This window comes from Gouania willdenowi, unplaced genomic scaffold (assembly GCF_900634775.1).
Source record: "Gouania willdenowi unplaced genomic scaffold, fGouWil2.1 scaffold_424_arrow_ctg1, whole genome shotgun sequence".
NCBI lineage: Eukaryota > Metazoa > Chordata > Actinopteri > Blenniiformes > Gobiesocidae > Gouania > Gouania willdenowi.
In genome coordinates, this window is record NW_021145185.1 from 27,520 (window position 1) to 48,341 (window position 20,822).

Genomic DNA, 20,822 nt, shown 5'->3' on the forward strand with positions numbered 1-20,822 from the left:
AGTTGCTCCCAGTGGTCGACTAGCGCCTTGCATGGCAGTCCTGTCCCACTGGTGTGTGAATGTGAGAGTGATTGGGTGAATGAGCTGATATGTAAAGCGCTTTGAGACTGCTTCAGTGTGGTGATAAAGCGCTATATAAAATCAAGTCCATTTACATAATGATTTAGGAAGAGTAAAAACTTCATCAAAAACAATAAAGCACAAAAATTAACCCAAAGTGAATGTAATTTCTTCTCAGCATGATGAGTTTTTATGTGTCAAACTGCTTGGTATGCTTGTCTTTCCATCATCATGTGACTGTAGGGGAAATCATTGTATATTTTAGAACAGATTTAAGAAAAAAAAATAGTTACAGCTGAAAAAACTTGCACTCGAGTTGGCATATCCCATATGTGGACCTCATAGAAATTGTATTGCTGCATTAAACCATTAAGTAGAATCTATGCATAAACATTTCTGGCTATAGGCAGACTTTGCAATTGCAAAAGCCACAAACCACAAAGTTGAGTCCTCAACCTTAGGTGACTCTAAACTACCTGTCTTGTTCCCTAATCTACCCGTCCTTAAAGGGAATTATCCATGTGGGGTGGGAAAAGTGGAGAAGATAAAAATTCAAGGTAAGGTGTTTGGCGATTCAGGCTGGATGGAGGTTTACTGCAGAGGTGTTAACAGATAAAGTATCAATCATTCTTTTCTAGCTATAGCTGTTAAATGGTTGGAGAGGGAGGAGCTCACATTCTAGGAGGCGTGTTTGGTGACGTCATCTACCAACGTGGGCAAAATCCATCCGTCCCGTTTGGAGCTGACTTTTTACAAAATGTGGAATAACAAGGAAGGAAGGAAACATGACTTTGGCCCTCTGAATGTCACTGTAGCAAAACAATTATAAAGTGATTTTTTCATCATACCTCCCCTTTAATGCACTTTAACTTTTTTTTGGAATGCATGTTTTGTTTTATTTGAAGGCCTAATATAAATGAAAAACTTTGTTGTGCTTTTTTTTTTAAAAGCAAAGGCTACTGGAATATTTTAAACATGTCATATTATTTAATAAACTTTTACTTTCTTTAAAAAAACATGTCTAAAAATGTATTCTGGGCTATTGATGCACTATTTTAAAAAATATTGAAAAACTTAACAACCGCATTCAATATTCGGTATTCGGCCAAGCGTTTATATTTTATTCGGCCTCAAATTTTCATTTCGGTGCATCCCTAATACAAATCATCAGTGTTTAGTGTATTTGAGTGTATGTTATGCTTAGACATAGTCATCTCTCATAGACTTCTGTGCTAGAACAGATATTTGTTGATATATTTGGAATTGAAAGCTTTTGTTTTGCAGTTTACTTTTTTCTTGCCTCAGATGATGTCATAGGTTTGAACAAAACCCCCCTTTTTAAACGCAGACGTTGTCACTGAGGTTTTTCATAACCTTTCATTAGTCGTTCAAGTACAATATCTTTCTCAAACCGCTATTTAAAAAAATCTAACAACGCGTTTTTGTGGCTGACAAGTAGCTCTCCCCTCTAATTAGTACAGAAGTGCTGTGACTGACAAGAAAACCTCACAAAAGAAGAGTTTTAAACAGGGGGATTGGAGAGTGTAACGTGAAATGAATCAAAGGCTTTAGCTGTAGAAAGGCACTCCACAGAGAGATCAAAAGTAGAGCCTTTCTGCACCTGCCTGTGTCTGTGTGATATGTGTCCACTCTTACAGGTTTACCAGTGGGAATAGGGCCTGGATAGATATCTCCCACAATGAAGCAGTCTTTATGCAAACACTACATAATTGATGACACGTGAAGGTTTGTAAGTACCTTGTTTCAGGTTTTGTGGAGATGTGATCTATCACGGACAAACTACGTCGATGAAAATGAGAGTTATTGACTGAGATTATTCTTGGAAGTGTTTCATTTGTGGAGTGTGACATGATCCGACAACCCCAAAACACAACCCCGGGAGTGAAAATAGAGACACAGAGTGTGTTCTCACATAAACTCAATAACCTCCAGTTCCGGCTTGTTTTTACTGGAGAAGTTTCAAGTACAAATTGTCATGCTATTGGTACTTTTGAGTTTTTAGAAAGATAAGTTGCAGTTCTTTTTCTTCACACTTTTTGTATATTTCTATTATTATCGGCAGACTGTATTGCAACTGTATGAAACGGTATTATTTATTGCCCTAATCAAAATACAAAAATTTTTGACATTGATGGACCCTTCAATGTCAACGAAAACATTTCAATCATTTGTAGTTGTGTGTGTTGAATTTGTCCACAGTCATTTTGTTGGTTTAAAAGTCCAAATACCAAATGTGGGTAATAACACCTTAAGCCTAAAACTTTTAAATGTATTTTTTCTTTAGTGTTATTGTATATCATTTGTGTAGAAACACTAAATCACACTTTTTATAAGGTCATCTCCTACATGGGAACCACATAATTAATACAAATGCAAAACCTGTTAAATTGAACCGTTTTGGGATGATGATACATGATTTTATTTAACACTGTTAATGTTTCATAGCTTTTATACTTGTAATTTTAAATCTAGAAAAAAAAAACCACATTTAATCTTGTATTTGACATATTAATGAACCTAATCTAATACCCTGCATTACACAAATGAAACTCTCGAATAAAAAAACAAAAAAACCTACACAGTGCAATATATTTGCATAGTTTTTTACGCAAATTCCCTTTGATATAAACTGAGGTAGATATTTTCTCTTTTCATAAAGTCAGAATGATGCTCGAAGAATTGATCTCAGATCATTTGTATCAATTATGCCTCTGCTATTTCCTGCTCGCTTCTATAAAAAGCAACTGTATTCTTATATTGAAGTTTTATCGAGTTACGTAAATTAAAGTAAGTCTTGTCTGTCTGTGATACTTCTTGTTCAGTGCATTACTTCATTCCAATGGTTGGTGGACTTTTGGAACACGTTTAAAACTGACCAATGGGACTGGACCATCACTATATGACGTATAAATAGAGCTTAGGATACAGGTCTTCAATAATACCATTTTAATTTCCATTTTCTAAATATTGTTAAAGATTTCACTATTTTTACATTTATATATTGGATTTGAATATATGGGAAACTTATTCCTTATATTTTAAGACAGATGTACAAGAAATCTAAAATAAACTTGTCAACCTAATCTAATCTGGTAGGTCTACCTTTGTTGTGAACATTCTTCAGTTATAATTTAATATACTTACAGTTCATATACAAGTCAACCCATTGCATATTTGTTGTTAATTTCACATAGCTTGTCTATAATTAGACATTTATATTTATTTTTATTACATATTTTCTTTAATTTCTCATGTGGCATTCACTAATGACTTACAGATTTGTTTCAAATTTTACATCCTTTAACACTTTTTTGGAAGGAGTGTATATATTTGTGGCGCTTGTGCTTGGTGGATTTTTCATGCTGACATGTTCCCTCCCTCGTGGGAGACGCCAAAATCACAGTTACAAATCTTACAGAATGCAAAACTGTGACCCATCCTGCTCTCTTTTAGGAAAGTAAATGAATTGTCCCATTTTTCAAGGTATTTATAGGACTTCTTTGTTTTTTTCTCTCGCAGAAACACCTTCTTCACATCGATGCGTCTCTCTTCTTAGTTGTTTCCGGGTTTGTTCCTGCTTATCGCACTAATCTAAGCTCGCAAGAACTGCCACCCAGACCATTGCAGAATGTTTTTACTTATTTCTCTTTTAATTATTAAATTATAATACAGGATACTTACGGGAGAATACTAATACGGGGGGATGGCGGGAAAGACGGTTAAAATATGGTAGTTTCCCATCCAAAATGGGAGATTTGCAGTGACCACTAGGGTTGGGTAGGCACGTTGTAAATCGAGACCACCAATGACAGTTTCACATGTTTCCGCTGGCAAGTGTTAATCAAACAAAATCAACATCATAGACACCATTAAAGAAACATAAACAATTATTTAATATAGCCTCCATACTCTCCCAACAAGATATATCTCATGACACGACAACACATCCGTTGTTTGTGTTGGAAACACAGAAACACGGAGAAAATGACAACAACAACTCGATACAGCCTCAGTGAGGCGCATCCACAAAGCCAATCCTTCATTTTGTACCATTCACTGTGAAAAATACAAAACATTTACTTTACCTTTGCTGAAGGTCTGGTAACTCAGGTGTTGGTCTCCCATCTTTAAAAAGCTGTCGTGATTCCTCAAAAGAAAGTTTCTTTATCGTCTCTAGCGCTGTCATCCTGTCTGTAGCGTTATCCCGCCCACTAGCTAGAGAATGTAGCAATTGTAGCAGCCACGCTGCGTCGATTCACTAATGCACTGTGAACTTACGTATAGCATTTAGCATAGCACGGTTACGCTCTACGCTGCCTTTGGACGTAAATGGTTTTCATCTTGGGGAACTGACTGCGCATGCGCAAAACACATAAAAACATGCTATGGGAACAGAGACAGAGCAGCAATGTGCTTTTAGGAGGGGGTGTGGCCTCTTCCTGCCTTACAGCGGAGTGAGACTGTGCAGCTGCACCAGGAAATAGCAATGTTTAGTCATTTGGGCTATGAAATGCACAAAATGCTGACACTTTCAATGTTATAGGTATTGTAGGCTATCGGATATGAAAAAAAAAAATAATAATTATATTATAATTAAAACAAATAATCAAAATATCAGTTCACCCTTGGGTAGGCACTGCCTACCTTGCCTACCCTGACTGCACGTCACTGGAGATTTGAAAGGTATAATACCAGCTTTCATGGTCTTGGCATGTAGTGATTTCAACATTTTTTGGTCGCTGTTATCAGCAACTTTACACTCTTCTCATCTGTGAGAGACCAGCAGACTCGTTGTGAATCCCGGATCACATTTGGTGAAGCTTAGGAGCTCCAGGCCTGTTTGTCAGTTTCTGCGGCTTATGATAATAAACCCCATGTGCATCTGACCTGCAGCTCCTCATTGTTGGCTCTGAGTTTGTCTCCACAAAATCACACAACATTTACCTAACCTTTAACACTATTGTGTTTAAACATGCTACATGTAAGCTACAGCTTTTCATGCTAGGGTCATAAGTATGTTTTAGGGTGTAGGGAGATACCAGATGCAGGGGATGAAGGAGAAACTGAGGAACTACTGAGTGCAAACCATAAAGCGACAAACTGCAAAGGAATGTAATTAGGAAGATGCAGAACAGCTGAACAGGACCAGATGGGAGGAGTCTAGACACAAACTCAGCAACATATTGCAGGGTGTGAAGATACAGACAACAATCCATAATCGTCGGAACAAAAACCTAATAACTAACAGACAGAGGTGTAAATAGTACTGATATAAACTACTCGAGTAAAAGTTCTGTTACTTGATTGAAATTCTCAAGTACAAGTACAAGTACAAGGAAGTCAAACATAAAATACTCAAGGACAAGTAAAAAGTAGTATCCCAACTAAAAGTTACTAGTTACTTTCACCCCCCACGTTTATTTTTGGTAATGAATCTTGCCACTGTTCCTTTGCATACAGTAAACATTTCATGTATAAACTTAAAAAGGAAAAGACAAAATCTTAATTTATTTTCCATGAATGCATGTGTGAAATAAAAAGAAAATGTACAATTGTTTTTTTTAAATGAAATAACACCAATAACTTCAATTCAAAATAGAAAAAAATGATCAGGCTCTAAGTATAGCTACATTTATGAAATTTAAAACAGTGCCATGCCAAACCCCAACTTCAACCAAAGGAAGAGGCTGGGCGATGATCAGAAATGGCACGACTAAGAGCATAAGGAAAATAACCAGCATTCAATGCGGTTTTGGAACAGTGCATTACGTTTAATCTGGTTGGAAGGCGATTATGTGATGTCTGGTTATTTCATTTTTTTGTAGACTCAAAATGTCCCTTGATCATTTTAAAACTAAAAAATAATACTTTAATCAGAATCGGTTGGGTGTAAAAATGTAACAGATTACTTTTTTTAAAATGTACTTAAGTACAGGTAAAATTACCAATTTAGAAATACATACATATATATATATATATTCCACAAGGTTTGAACCCAACACCTTCCAAATTCAATCATGGCACGCAACTTAATTTGGTCCACAACCAATCTGACCATCACATTTTATTGACAAATTGCAAGTTTACAAATCAGTAAAACAACATAAAGGGAACAAAGAACAATGTGACGTCACAGTATGTCACTTGGTGGTATAGGAAACACTTCATACAGAAGCACAGTTCTCTCTCCTTTTTTGTTTTTCAAAAACTTTAAAGTATTCATACAACAATGAAACTCAATTTTAAAAAATTGAATTTTTGGAAGGGATTTTAAGAAGTTTGATTCATGAATATGGAATTTTCATGAGAGTTATTGATTTATTTTTGTTTTCTAAGATTTAAAAAAAAAGCATCTTATGGTGTTATTTCTATCATGTGTTTTGTTCTGTTGTAAACAAAAGTAACGTATACGGGCAATGGTAAAACAAATGTCAAATCACTTCAGCTTCATTAAAACAAAAAGTGCATTTATCACTCTAATAAATATATTTGGAAATCAATATATTACAGGGATAAATGTTATGTACAATTTTGAAATGTACTTCCCTGATTTTATTATGAGTCCAGTGCCTGTCGGAAGTATGTATTCATATAGTGGGAGCATAAGTAGAGTTGTCAATTATGGTCAAATGAGTATGTGCTTGAAGGTTGGCTGTACAAAGAGGTGCACATACTCTGTACTTTGTAGTGTTATAAAGGGGTTTATTTAGGGATGTAGCGATTCACTCAACTCCGGATACAATTCAGTTCAAGATACTGGGTTCACGATACGATTCTCTCACAATTTATTTTATAAAATGGGACTGTAGACAAATAATGACTGAAAAATATTCCTTTATTTTTTGGGGGGGAAATACTGTAGAAAATACTGTAGTTTTCCTTTTATTTTTCATTGTCAAAAGAATCCTTTGATAAACTATTCAAAACAATGCAATTTAACTAAAAATAAATCTTGAATAAAATAAATAAAGGAATAATACAAATGAAGAAGAAGCCTATTAATTTAAATTCTGGTTCTATAGTAAACAATGAAAAACTGCATTATAGTTTGTTTTTTTTTTTAAAGTTCAACTAAAAATGTTTTTTGTGCCTTAACAAAAACACCATGTGTTTTAACATCCCTGAACACCAAGGATATTTGAGGCACAGACACACAGTTGAACAGAGATTCCTTGCTTAAATTGAAAAGGGGCATAACCAAGCTTTTTTCCACTTTATATTTTCAAAATGTGAGTTCCAAATTGCTTTACCTCTGGGTGTAATCTTATTGTGAAAAATGATGTCCTTTCTTATATGTGTATTATTACTCTTTTTATCAGACCTCTGCAAAGCGCATCATGACAGTAAGGATGATGAAATTATGTAATACACATTGATTACACTTGGTTCAACTAAAAAAAATCACGTCTCAGCAGTCAAAGCAAATGCTCCAGGAGTCTGATTCTGTCCAAACGTTTTTATGTATTCATCTAAACTCTGTGATCACAAGTCCACAATCTGTACCTCATCAGTCATTAGTCGTCATGTGTGAGACGCTGGAGGAGAAGTGAGCAGCAATGATGATGAATAAAAACAACAGAATTGGAAAAACACTTGTTATAAAGCAAAATGTAATCTTCACCCACATAGATCTTGGATTCTCAAACTGAGATCTGGGGAGCCCTGGGCGTCCGTGTCATAACATTATAGGGTCCGTTTTTTTTTTTTTGTTTCCTTCATAAATCAGTACTTAATCACATTTTTCAAGCTTGAAGTCTGTGTGAAGCAAATTCAGCCATTTTCTTCTAAACACATCAAATAGGTCATATATGTATTCCTTAAAACATGTAAAAAGCCATTTATAATTTAATTGTGGAGCTAGGCTCAGTGGTCAATGACACATGTTTCTGTGGTGTGAAAAACTCATAACACAAATTTGTTTGTGACTTTAAATCTCTTCAGCAGTGTCAAAGAAGCTAAAATACTGTATATTCACTGTAGAATAGATCATTCCTGCATGTCTAAATTAATTTGTCTGTAGACTAGATATGGGCATCTTATGTGATTGTTCAGTCCGAGGGCCAAATTATCAATATCAATGTCAACATTTAGAATAAAGACCAATCTAATCATCAATAAAGGAAAGAACAAATTATTTTGTGTGTCTTTTTGGATTTATTTTGTGTATTTTTGATGTTTTTTGGTCTAATTTCTGATTTTTTATGTGTTTCTGTAGTTTTTTTTACATGTTTACTATAGGGGCAACACCAAATTAGACCAAAAGGCCACATGGGCCCCAGTTGCCCATTTCTGCTCAAGACAGATAGATCATTTTGGGGGTTTTTGGCCTCAAAGGGTGAAGTATTAAAAACATTGGTGTTGTTATTTTTTGCACCTTGGTTTTTTTATACCGGCTTTGCGTGCCAAACAAAACCATGCAGAAAAAGTGAATAAAATAATTCCCTTTGGGGAAAAAACAACGGCAAGTTCAGATTTGTAAATAAATAATTCTTTCATCTTCTTTCTTAACCAAATGTGTGTTTATGTTTATATTTGAGGATTATAAAAGCTCTCACCGTCGCACACTGTGTGGGTTTTACAGAGGTGATCACTGGCACTGGTACGCATTACACACACTCCTGCACAGAATACTGCTGCAGTGTGTGATCGACGTGAAAACCTAAGATTGAAAGGCTCCACTTTTAATTAGCCAACAATGAGATTCCCTCAGGAATATATTTTCAATTTTCCAATGAGTGTTCTTAACACATGTAATCTCCTCTGTAATCTCATCTGTTAATAACCTCTAAGTTGATTAAAGAACATAATCATCTTCATCCTTTTTTTTTCTTCTTCTTCAATCTATTAAAGCGCCATCGCTAATTTCCTCTAACTTTTCTTCTGTCTCAAGGACTTTGATCAACACAGTCGTATGCGGCGGAGATGACACTTCAGCACTAGCTTCATATTCTTGGTGACATACATAATGTTGGCTCCCATTAACTACGGTAGATGCTGCTGTTTGAATCCTTGCGTGGATCCTTCAAGTGAGTTCTACATGTAGGTCATCTGTGATTGTACTTGACTTTCTGGGTTTATTTCTACCTTCAGGGCTTCATGGAAAGAAAAATAAAAGAGACTTCCCCCATCACGACTGAAAAACATCTCACAAGTCGATGGAAGTCCTTCTGCTCTCTTAAGGCATAAAAATGTGATTTTCTCAGTTGTAATCCTTCACTTTATTCCCCCGTGCGAATATGTAAACAAGTCTCGACATGGGGATTAAATTATAAGACACATCAAAAAAAGACAGATTTTGACCATTTTCTAAGCTTGGCAGTCATCAGTAGTGCTGCATTGGTCAGCCTGAGACGAGGGGATAATTCACCATTTCAAGCATGTTGATGTCAGGCAGGCCCACTTCACCGTCAAAGTAGACGTTTTGATATGTATATTCACTGAAATTATCGTCCTCGCTTCGCTATCCAGTGATTTCATTATCTGTAATTTAATGACGAGAACTTTTGTAATAACTGCCTGCAATTAGTGGAGAGCCACCGTTCATTAGCATTTTAGCTGTTTTATGGTTTTAAATGGCCTGGAACTGAAATAGATCTTTGAGACACAATTATTTTGTACGAGGACAATAATAATGACAGACTGAAGGAGAAAACAATTTACTCACACGTGCATAAAACACAAAAGTGATGAATTAAAGAGGAAAGGGCGAACATGGTCGCCCAGTAACCAAAGGGTTGGGGGTTCGAATTCCACTCTTTACGAGTCATTGTCGTTGTGTCCTTGGGCAAGGCACTTTACCCACATTGCCTTGTATGAATGGGTATTAATTGTGCATGAATGTTGGTGGTGGTCACAAAATGGCAGCCACGCTTCTGTTAGTCTGCCCCAGGGCAGCTGTGGCTACATTGTAGCTTACCACCACCGGTATGACTGTGTGAGTGACTGGTGTGAATGAATAATGGTTTCTGTAACGTGCTTTAAGTCTCCTTAAAAAAAGCGCTATATAAATCCAAGTCATTATTATTAATGTTGTCTTTTTCTAGTATACATACAATTCAATTCAACTTTATTTATATAGCGCAAATTACAGCAATCGCCATCTCGAAGCGCTACATACATACATATATATATATATATATATATATATATATATATATATACAATGTAAAAATATTATGAAAAAGGATGCATACTTCATGTGTGATGGCTCTGGAGCCAGTACTGTGGTCAGCGTTGGGGTCTATTATAATTGTAATTGCATATTTGACAATTATGGCAATTATTTGACAATTATGGCATAATAATAATTGTAATTGTAATTTTAAAAACCCGTCGCTGCTGTAATCGTAACTGAATTGTAATTGAGTTCAGATAATTTACGTTGTAATTTGCGATTATGAAAATTCAATAAAAACTGTAAATTGCAATTAAATTAAATGCAAAACAGGGACAGGTATATGGCTTATGCATACAGTATGTAGTTAACAGTTATTAAAAATGTTTCATATTAAGTTTTCCCACTACCTGTTACACTCTTAGTGTTTTTTTTTTTTTTTTTTTAATAGGGACGATACAATTTTACAGTGTAACAATACTGAGAATGTAACTGATGAGTTGTACAAAGAGTTAATAGCAACTCTTGTTCCTATAGTTGGGGTTTTCCATTATATATTGTAATCAATGTCCTAAAATATAAATGTAAAGATGATAAAACTAAATCGTACACACATTAAAAAAAAAAAAAACTGCGTACAATCATCACAACGCTATATGAAAAAAGTTTAGTGAAATTGACTTTCAGGGGAATAATAATAATTGTAATGTATTTGTTATTGGAAAAAATGTTGGTTATCGTAATCATCATTGAATTGATAATATAAAACATAATTGTAATTGAAAAATGTAATTGACTCTAACCCTGACTGTGGTATAAGGTCACTTTTCTCTGACCTTTTCTCACACCATGAGCTGTTATGGACAAAAACAGCCATCACCTAATGGGACCCCACAGGACAGGTGTCCCTGAAATAAGCCTGGGGGAGACATTTGCTCTGAGCTGAACTTGTCTGCTTCCACTTAACATGGGGGTAAATAAGGAGCTATTGAACAGTGAGTGTCCCTGAATGACAGTCTTGAATGTCTCATTTAAAATGCATGGAACTGCCAGATCATGCATATGTCTAGACATCCAGTCTCTTCTGGACATGTGAGGCCCTGATAGTCTGCAAGGGTGTGAAAAATGTAATTTAGGATTATGGTTTGTGTGAAGTAAACAAAGAGTTACTTCTTTTTCTTTCTTTTTTTTTTGGTTTTGTCCAGCAAATGCATCAATTTAGATGATCTTGTTTTTTGGAAACACAGATGAATGACTCCTCTTTAGGCATAGTGTTATATTACATGCTATATTATACATTATAGAGATATACATTTTATTTTTATTTATTTTTTATAAGAAAAAAAATAGAAATACTTTGTTTTACTTAGAATTAAAAAAAAAAGAAAGAAAGAAAAACATTACAGTACACATAAATACCAACTCACAACATTCTTGTATTAAGTGTTGGGAGGGCGCCACCTCATGGTTGTTCATGTGCAGGAAAATCACCCAAGTGCTTTACATTTTCCAGCCCCTAGGAGGACACTGTTCTTCTTTATAAATATATCAGTAGTACTGTTTGTAAAACCTAAGCATCATTTGAGTTAAAGGCACTTTTTGGACATAAAATGATTTATTTCTAGTTCAGTTACCCCACATTCTATTGACATTGTTCAGAATCTTGCCCTATTACAGTCCTGACTTACTTGAAACAAAATAATGGCATGGATGATTAAATGATAAGGAGGCATTTGCAAATTGCAAAGGTTAGAATTAAAAAATGTATTTCAAGATGAAAAAAAACAGTCATGCAAACTGTCTGACCTTTCAATTTAATGTATTTAAGTGGAAAATTAATCCATGCATAACCATGAGCAACGTCAATGTAATTTTTTCTTCTTCCTTTTACGAATTCATTTGTTAATGTCCCCATCTAGGTACATGTCAGGCCTCACATAAAATATACAGTATTACTAAACTACAATGATGGAATATTGCACATGTGGCGTAAATTACTGTAACTAAATGTAATTTCCATGATCTCAGAACAAATATTGATTGACTCTTGCTAAGTTGCCCCTTTTAATGAAAATAATCATCTCAAAAGTATTTTTGATAAAGGATCATGAAAGTTGCCATTAAATGTTGACCAATGTCTGACAGTAGCCTGTAATGACCCTTCATTTGAATGTTTTTTGCAGCTGTGTGAACTACCATTATTCCATCTTTAGATAGTGAGGGAAGGCAATCAGGAAGCGAGGAACATCTGAGTGAAAACAGTATTATTATAAACTATATTGTTTTATTTATTTTTTTTACAAGTTCTTCACGCGTTGCACAAGTTAATATTTGGTTTTCTTATCACTGGTTGTGAGTTTGAGTTTTTTGGGATTCCTTTTTTTTTTTGGTATTTAATTTTGTTAGTTTCTAGCTTTCTAGTTAGTTTTGTATTTGCCGATCTTGTCAGTGTGAATGTTTTGTGAGAGTAATTGTGCTCCTTCCTGTTTTCACTCAGATGTTCCTCGCTTCCTGATTGCCTTCCCTCACTATCTAAAGATGGAATAATGGTAGTTCACACAGCTGCAAAAAACATTCAAATGAAGGGTCATTACAGGCTACTGTCAGACATTGGTCAACATTTAATGGCAACTTTCATGATCAAAAGAATCAGCCCAAAAACAATCTAAAGGTAAATTTTTAAAGGTTTTAATCAAAAAAGTGCATTAACATATCCACCATTTGAGAACATGTAAACTCTGTTTTCAAGCTGAGTAATTTGGAACTATAACCAGTATTATACATACAGTACATACATTTCTATAACAAGTATTTGTTAGTATTTGGCATTATTTTTGTTGCAGTGAAGTTGAAAATGTATAGTGTAATTATATACTGTTTATTGGTGCAGTTGGTTGATTATATATGTATCAATGCATATTGTATATTAAATCCATGCATTATGTACAGGAAGTACTAGTATTATTGCAATGAATCATTGGATGATAAGGGGGTGGGACTTAACAAGTTTCTACTTCTTCCTGCTCCTTTTCAAACTGATTTTTCTACAAAATAAATAAATAAATAACATGTTTTCATTTATTTTCATTTTAAACCCTAAATAAATAATGCACTGGAGCATGATTGATGAAACATCACATTACTGCTTGCCGACTCATTTATGCATGCCATGGTTGCACAGATGACTTTTGAACACTTTAAAGTTGTTCTTTGTCTGTTATGTATTTAGATTACTTTTTTTAATTATTTTTTATATATAATCCAAATCTATTGCATGGTGATGATATGCATTTTATAGATACATCTGCTTTTGTTTTATGCAGCACTGGTCATCAGCAGTCAGAGAATCACATTGGTCTGCATAATATATAAATACTAAGTTACACATTGATAGATTATTCTGCTTACTGAGCACAATAATTGAAAGCGGGTCACGCTATAGCTGACCAGGGTCAAGTGGAAATGGTGTGAGAACAGAAAACATGGTGAGTTCACTTTTGAACTTGTCGGTGTTCCTTCCCTCGCTCTAACCTTTGGCAGCACTGTGTTCAGCATTTCCTTTTGATAAGAGATATATGAACCTCAGCAGAGAGTTAAACATTAAGCTGGTGCAGAGGCAGCAAAGGGAGGGTGGTGTGATGCAGTGTGTTTGTGAGGACACAGTGACGTTTGTTAAGCCATAGATTTAGCTTTATTAGAGAACAGCTATTGAAAAAGAGGAGACACGTAAGAGATGTGCTGCTGCAGGTTTGAGTAATGCTTAAAATTTCAAAAACAATGCAATAAAAGGACTTTTATACTCTATAAAAGTCATGAGTTGATGTTCTCGTCAAATGACCCCAAATGACTAGATTGTGCGTCACAGACTGGGATGTAAACCCAGGATTTTTCCCCTAAGTATTGCACATTGGTACACAACTCAGACTCTGTTTTTCAGACTGAAGATAAACATGAGAGCACGGAATTATCCAACTGTTAAAATCTCCCTCTGTTGTTTTCAGGACTAGACTTTGACTTCAAGAGGAACAAACAGCAAGACTCACCTAAAGAAACCTTTTTATACAAGTAAACAGCTCATATACACCTTTGTTTCTGTTCAAATGCACACAAGAAATCATGTACAAGAGAACCTTGTGGATTCTAGCTGAGCCAAGGTATGTCAGTGAGGACTTGTCCGTGTTCTCTTTAAGCTTGTGCAAGTCATTCTTGGATTTCTGGTTGCATCAAAAGATTAAAAAAAAAACAACCAAAAAAATAAAAAAAACATGGGTGTTTGGTTTGTCACGAAGTTTGAAAATGAAGGCAGTGCCTGGAATTGAAGGAAATCCACAAACATCTGAGAGAGTTCAGGACGTTTATTGACCTCTCTCTGTGGAACATTAACCTGGTCAGAATGAAACTGAAATAAACACATTGTTACTTAAAATCAATCATGCAAAGCTGCATGTCTCAAAAAGATTGCACTTCTGATAGAAAATAATTAAATAATTATAAGTACAGTATTTCTATTTTGCACCAATGATGTTTATTATTGTTATTATTATGTATTGTTATTTCCATGGAGATGCATAATAATGTAACCAAAAATGAGTTTGGGGGAGTTAGAGTTCTTTCTATAGATTGGTATTGGTAAATGTCAGAAATCAAAAATTTAGTCTTGGACAATATCAAAAAATATTGACAAATTTGTGAAGGAGAGTGTATTTTTAACGACACATTTTTGGGAATGTACCCATGTTATCCAATATTGTGTTTTTAATCTGCAGTCCCTTGTTTGAAAAGACAAGAATAAAAATTTAACAAAGAACGTGATGCAAGAAAATATGCTAGAATAACTTTCAGCATTCTCTGGCTTGTTTTCCTTTTTTTTTTTTTAAACACACTCCTGCTGTTTTGCCATCATTTTTTTTTTTTTTTTTTATGAAATAAGCATGCTGTACAAGAAGTGTGCAGGATATGGTGATAAACTTCTGTGAAACTGTTTCAGAGACAGAAGAACAAAGGAGCCAGGAAAGAGAATCCTATGGTGCCACGCCCTCAGGCTGTGCAGGCAGGGCCTTTATGGCTATACCTATGTTAAGCTGGTTGATACACTCTGTATCCCAGAATCCTCTTTTATCTTTTATGGCAAAGTGAGAAAGAGCCAGGGAAACGGAAAGGCTAGTTTTTCCAAAGTCACCCACAAAGAGTTCTGAAGCAATGAAATATGTGGCTGGGAAATTTCTTTTTGAGGCAAATTGTGAAATGTGAATCAATCATTTCATCAGATTGTATGAAAACAAACACATATTCATGCAACGCACAGCTTTTCACATGAAGATGTCAAGTAAAAACACAAACCCCACATATTAAAACAGAATAAGCTGTAGAACTTATAAAGAACAACTATTGAATCTCATCATATGCTCAATTAAATTCCATTTGAAAAAAAAAACATTATTTTATTATTAATATATATTGTTATTTTATTCATTGTTGACTTTTTGTATTGAAATCCTCCATTTATGACATCTGAGACTTTTAAAAAGCTTTTCAGATCATGTCAAACATAATGACTGAACATTACAACACCTGCTCAGAATCTCAACCAAAACATACAGAGTTATAAAGGTTTCCTGAGATAACAGCAGCTCTGACAAAAGGGTTAACCATTAACTATAACTATTGCAAACAATAAAATCCAAGAAAAAGCAACTTGACTTTGTCTCTGAATGCACTGTGATTCTAAAATCAATCTATTACGTGAATTATTTTAAGGAAATCTTTAAATATTCATAAATGAATGCTCAAAAATGAAGAAAACGTGCAATTTGGGATGTGCTAACAAATCTTTAGATTTTCAAAAACCCTGGCTTTGGAAAAAGGATGAAGCTCTTTCATTGTTTAGCAAGGATGTCTCTTTAAATATTGTTGCAGAGGACTGAGGAAAAACCTTGTCAAGCTTGAGTTTGACAGATCAATTTGTGTAGCTGGCGCAGCATGCGCTTCCTTCAGCTGCAATAAAGGTCCCCCCTCTGTCTGGCATTGTAATCTATGGCAAGCTTGATCTGCAGCTTATTTGAAGTGTTGCTTTATCTTCTCGTCTACTGAAGACCTCCTCTGCAACTGTGCCCATATAGCTAAAATGTTCTATTCATGGAGATTATAGATATCCAATAACCAATGTGAATATTAATGTACATGTTACTGTCAGTGGCAACATTTAAGTCCATAGAAATTGTGTTGTTTCTTAATATTGTGACTTAATACCTACTGTAAGTTAATAATAGGTTACTAAGGACCATTGGCTTTACCTTATGGTTGTAGAAAATAAAGCTAATGTTAAAAAAAACTCAAGGTTTCTGATTGATCCAGTCTTTTCCTTATGACCTCACATTCCTCATATTTGTAAAACCGTGCTATTGGCAGTGATTTATCTGGGTTAGCCATATGGACCACTGAATTTAGGACTGAGGAAACATGTCTGATGTCATTATCCATGGGCTGCAGCAAAATGCATTTCTTGAATGAAAGTCATAGTAGGATTGCAGGTTTGTAAAGAGGTCACAAGCATGGAATCCGTGACATTATGTTCCAGCATATTCTGAGGGAGCAAAAAAAAATGAGTTTGAATTTTAAAAACACAATGTGGCCTCTTCCCGTGACACGTGCTGTAATTTGTCCAAGTCTTCTACAAACCCCCCCCCTCCAAAAAAACTGTAATCTCTTGTGAATGAACCCAACTTTTATGGCTGGCAAAATACATCTATGCGTATGTGTCGAACTTAGCTGTGACATATATATTTATCCATTCACTTATCTCAGCCGTTTTGGAAGGGAAGCCAGTATGAAGTTGACCTGATTGAAAATAAAGTCTGGAAATTCAAATATCTACCAGGATGGCTCATAGAAAAAAGAAGAATTGCTAATATTTTATAAATCTCATTTGGAGTCGGTCTTGTGGTGCTGAAAAGGGCTTTATTGTGTCAAAAATTGTGTGATGACATGGTTTGTGCACAGAACGAGTGGCTTCATCTTCACTACTTTTGCCTTCAACCCAAGGACACGAGCAGTTGGAACACATTAGGAGCTTTAGAAAGCTGTGCTCCGACACATTAAGCTTCATAGTGTGAGAACATAAAGTACAAGTCATATTTGAAAAGTTCAAATTCAGTTTGAGTTTGACAATTTATAGCTAAACTTTAAGGTTTTTTGACTTTTTTTAAATACCATAATCTTTTTTTGTAATAGGAAAATAGAAGCTGTCCTCATTCAATTCATGCCACTTAGCCTTGTATATTGGCTTATATATAGTCTACACATAAACATTCATGTAGTTCAGGGGTGTCAAAGCCCATTTTTGTTCAAGGGATAGGAAAAACACTAAGCATACAAAATAGGATGCAGATTTTGGGTTTGTAATAAAGAGCAATTCCATCATTATTGTGCCCTAGTTTGCATTTCCACGTATAACTAATGCATACAGTATGTGAAGCACTGATGATACGCAAGCAACAAATGACAGATATCACTCCCGGCGGGATCTTCACTTCAAAACTCCTTATTTTGTGACCAATTTTTGCATAATTTGGTGTAATTTTGGGAGATTTCTGTGTGAGAAGTTACAGGATTTTAGAAAAAACTGAAGTTCTTTTGACAATTTGTGAATAAAAAAAACTGCAATTATGTGATACAGGAACAGGAAATTGCACGCCCCTGCTATTTTTTTTTTATTGAGTTACATCAAATTTGTGACTTTGAAGTGACATTTTGTAATTTGTAATTTACACAATGATTATCGTTTTCTCCTAATCAGATGCTCCAATGGACCGTATTTGACCCCTTTATTCATGCATCCGTATTTTTCCCATTTTAAACTATTCACTGTGACATATTTAGAGGAGATTGATGAGTGACGTTTTAAGAAAATATCCACTTCATCTATCAGGAGTAAATCTTGTAGTCACAAACAATTTATTAGCAGAAGTTAAACAATACATTTTATTCCAACATATTGAACAAACCTATATCTGTTTAAAATGATAGTCAACCTTCTTGAAATGTATCCACAGCTGTAGAAATACAAAGCATCCCAGAAAACAAAATCACATGTGCCAGGGGCGTTTTCATGTCAATATTAAGTAGAGGTCAGAGTAACCGGAACATTATTAACTTTATTGTGAAACAACATAGGCAGTGGCTATCCATACGGTGGCCATGTCAGTATACCAACATTTTATGCCTACACAGTGCCCCTATTTGGCCAGTTTAGGTCGCGTGACTAAACCTTACCCTAAATTTAACACTAACCTTAAACCTAACCCTAAGCTTAAGCCTAAACCAAACCCTAATCCTTAACCCTAAAACGCTACATACTTGTACTTTGGTAACCGTACCAATACCACCGGGGGTTATCCGTATGGCAACCTTACAAATAGACACTTTCAACAACATATCAGCAATGAATATATATGTCATTGAATGCTATGCCCATTATGTATGGAGGAGTTAATCAAACAAGTGCAATGGAAAACCATTTGCATGCTGCAGAGTAATCCACTGTACTGTTCTTATAGCCTACATTCAATACTTATCATCTAATGCAGATGTGTTTATGCTTTTATGAAATGTTGTCTTTGGAGCAGCTTTTACTGTTAAAATGAAAACAAAATCTTCTCTTTTCAACAACATGGAGATATTTAATTGTGGTTAATAAATGCTTAAGAATTGCATGTGGAAAAGCACCAAGAGAACCATAACATGTACATGCAGGCTCTGTTTTATTGGCTTCCCTTATGCAATAACCCAGTTTGTTATTGAGCTCGGCGTCTGGCGGCCTGACCATTGGAGCAAAGCGATGATTGCGAAACACGTCCCCATGTTGTTGTGAGTCCTTGAAAGACTTCAGCAGGGCAATGAACCATTATCCACTCACAGTATCTCTAGTTGACGTGCACATAGGCCCTACATGCCCTAGGCCTACTGGTTTACACTCCAGGCCACACCTTCCCTGAACTGACAGAGTTCAACGGTTTGTTTCCAAAAAAACAAGTGGAAAAAGTTGTGCCACTGACCCTGTTTTATAAAACCTGCCCATATATAAGAGCACCAGAACACGAATGTTAAGGTCTGAAGACGATTTGCCTCCTGTATAATGGTAAGCACATTTTATTTTAAAGCAACTGGGATTCTATCTATAAACGCCTTCTGGCAATTCTTCACTCCTCATGAGGTCACAAGGTGTTTTGATTGTGCAGTATAATAGAGCCTATGGCCACCTGCTATTTTCAGAGCAATCCTAACAGCCCCTCTATGGTGTAAATACCTAATATTATCTCGTTGTGATAAAAGTTTCATGAGTTCTCATGAGTTTCCTTTTACAGTCAACAAATCTGTTTGTACTTTCGCTTCTGCTCGAGTTGTACTTTGGGTTGCCAGATACAAATAAGACCTCCCCGTACATGGTTGTTTATCAGCAGGAAGAAATTCAATTGTTTAAATCAGGGTGATGAATTTGTTTTAGTTCAGGGGCCAATATAGCAGTTTGATCTTTTGGGTAAGAAAAAGGATCAATTCTAACGTTATTGTGCCCTGATAAAAAAATGAAAGCATCAAACAATGACAGACGTCTGTCCCTGCAGGATATTGATTGACCAATTATTGCATAAATTAAAGGAATATTGTTGGGTTCTTTGTGAAAAATTGCAGGATTTTAGAAAAATTTAAAATTCTTTTAACAATTTGAGATTAAAAATCCCTGCAGTCTTGTGATATCGTACTTTGGAATGACTAGTTGTGCAGAACCTCTATAACCCTGACATTTACTAACAAAACTGTATATTTTGAATAAAACATAAAAGTGTTGAAGCGTTTTGTGTAATTTTGCACATTTTCTTCTAAAATTTGAAGAGAAAAAAAAAAGCTCAATTTACCTCATACCTTGCAAAAAGAGCCCTACTAGAAAAGAGAAAGAAAAAAAAACAATATAAACCTAAATTCAATGAAATGATCTTGCATAAAGCAAAAAAAAAAAAAAAGTGACAATGGGGTAAGCTTTCTTTACTTGACTAAGACTAAAATTTGAATTAAAACTAGTCAGAAATTCTTAAAATATATCAAAATCTTAAGGATAAATGGTTGATATGTTACATTTATGGTCATATATATACAGTCAAGACACAAAAGCTCCCATTTATTATTTTAACTGTCCAATACAATTGCTGAAGTCAGAATAAAAAAGAAGAACGCTTCCACATACGAGAAACTCTCACCAACAAATTCAGAAGCCAGTTTTGACATGAACAGTATCACCGTCAAGGGACATGAATGAAATTAAACCAAATATGATAGTCGCAGCATAACATGTTATTATACAACCTTCAGTTGTTATTATTGTATGGCAGTTTTTAATTTTAAAAAGCACATTTTTTAAAAATGGTTTTAATCTTAAAATACGACAAATAATATTGTTGCTCTACTTTGTTTTATTGTAAAGTCGTTTTATATCATGTTTCTGATTGATTCTATAAACTGGCATATCTAATCTAGAGAAAGTTTGCAGTAATTTCTTCAAATAAGATTGTTTTCCTTAAGTAAAACATGCTTGGTGGGATAAATGTTCTTTTTGGACAAAGAATAAGACTTATTT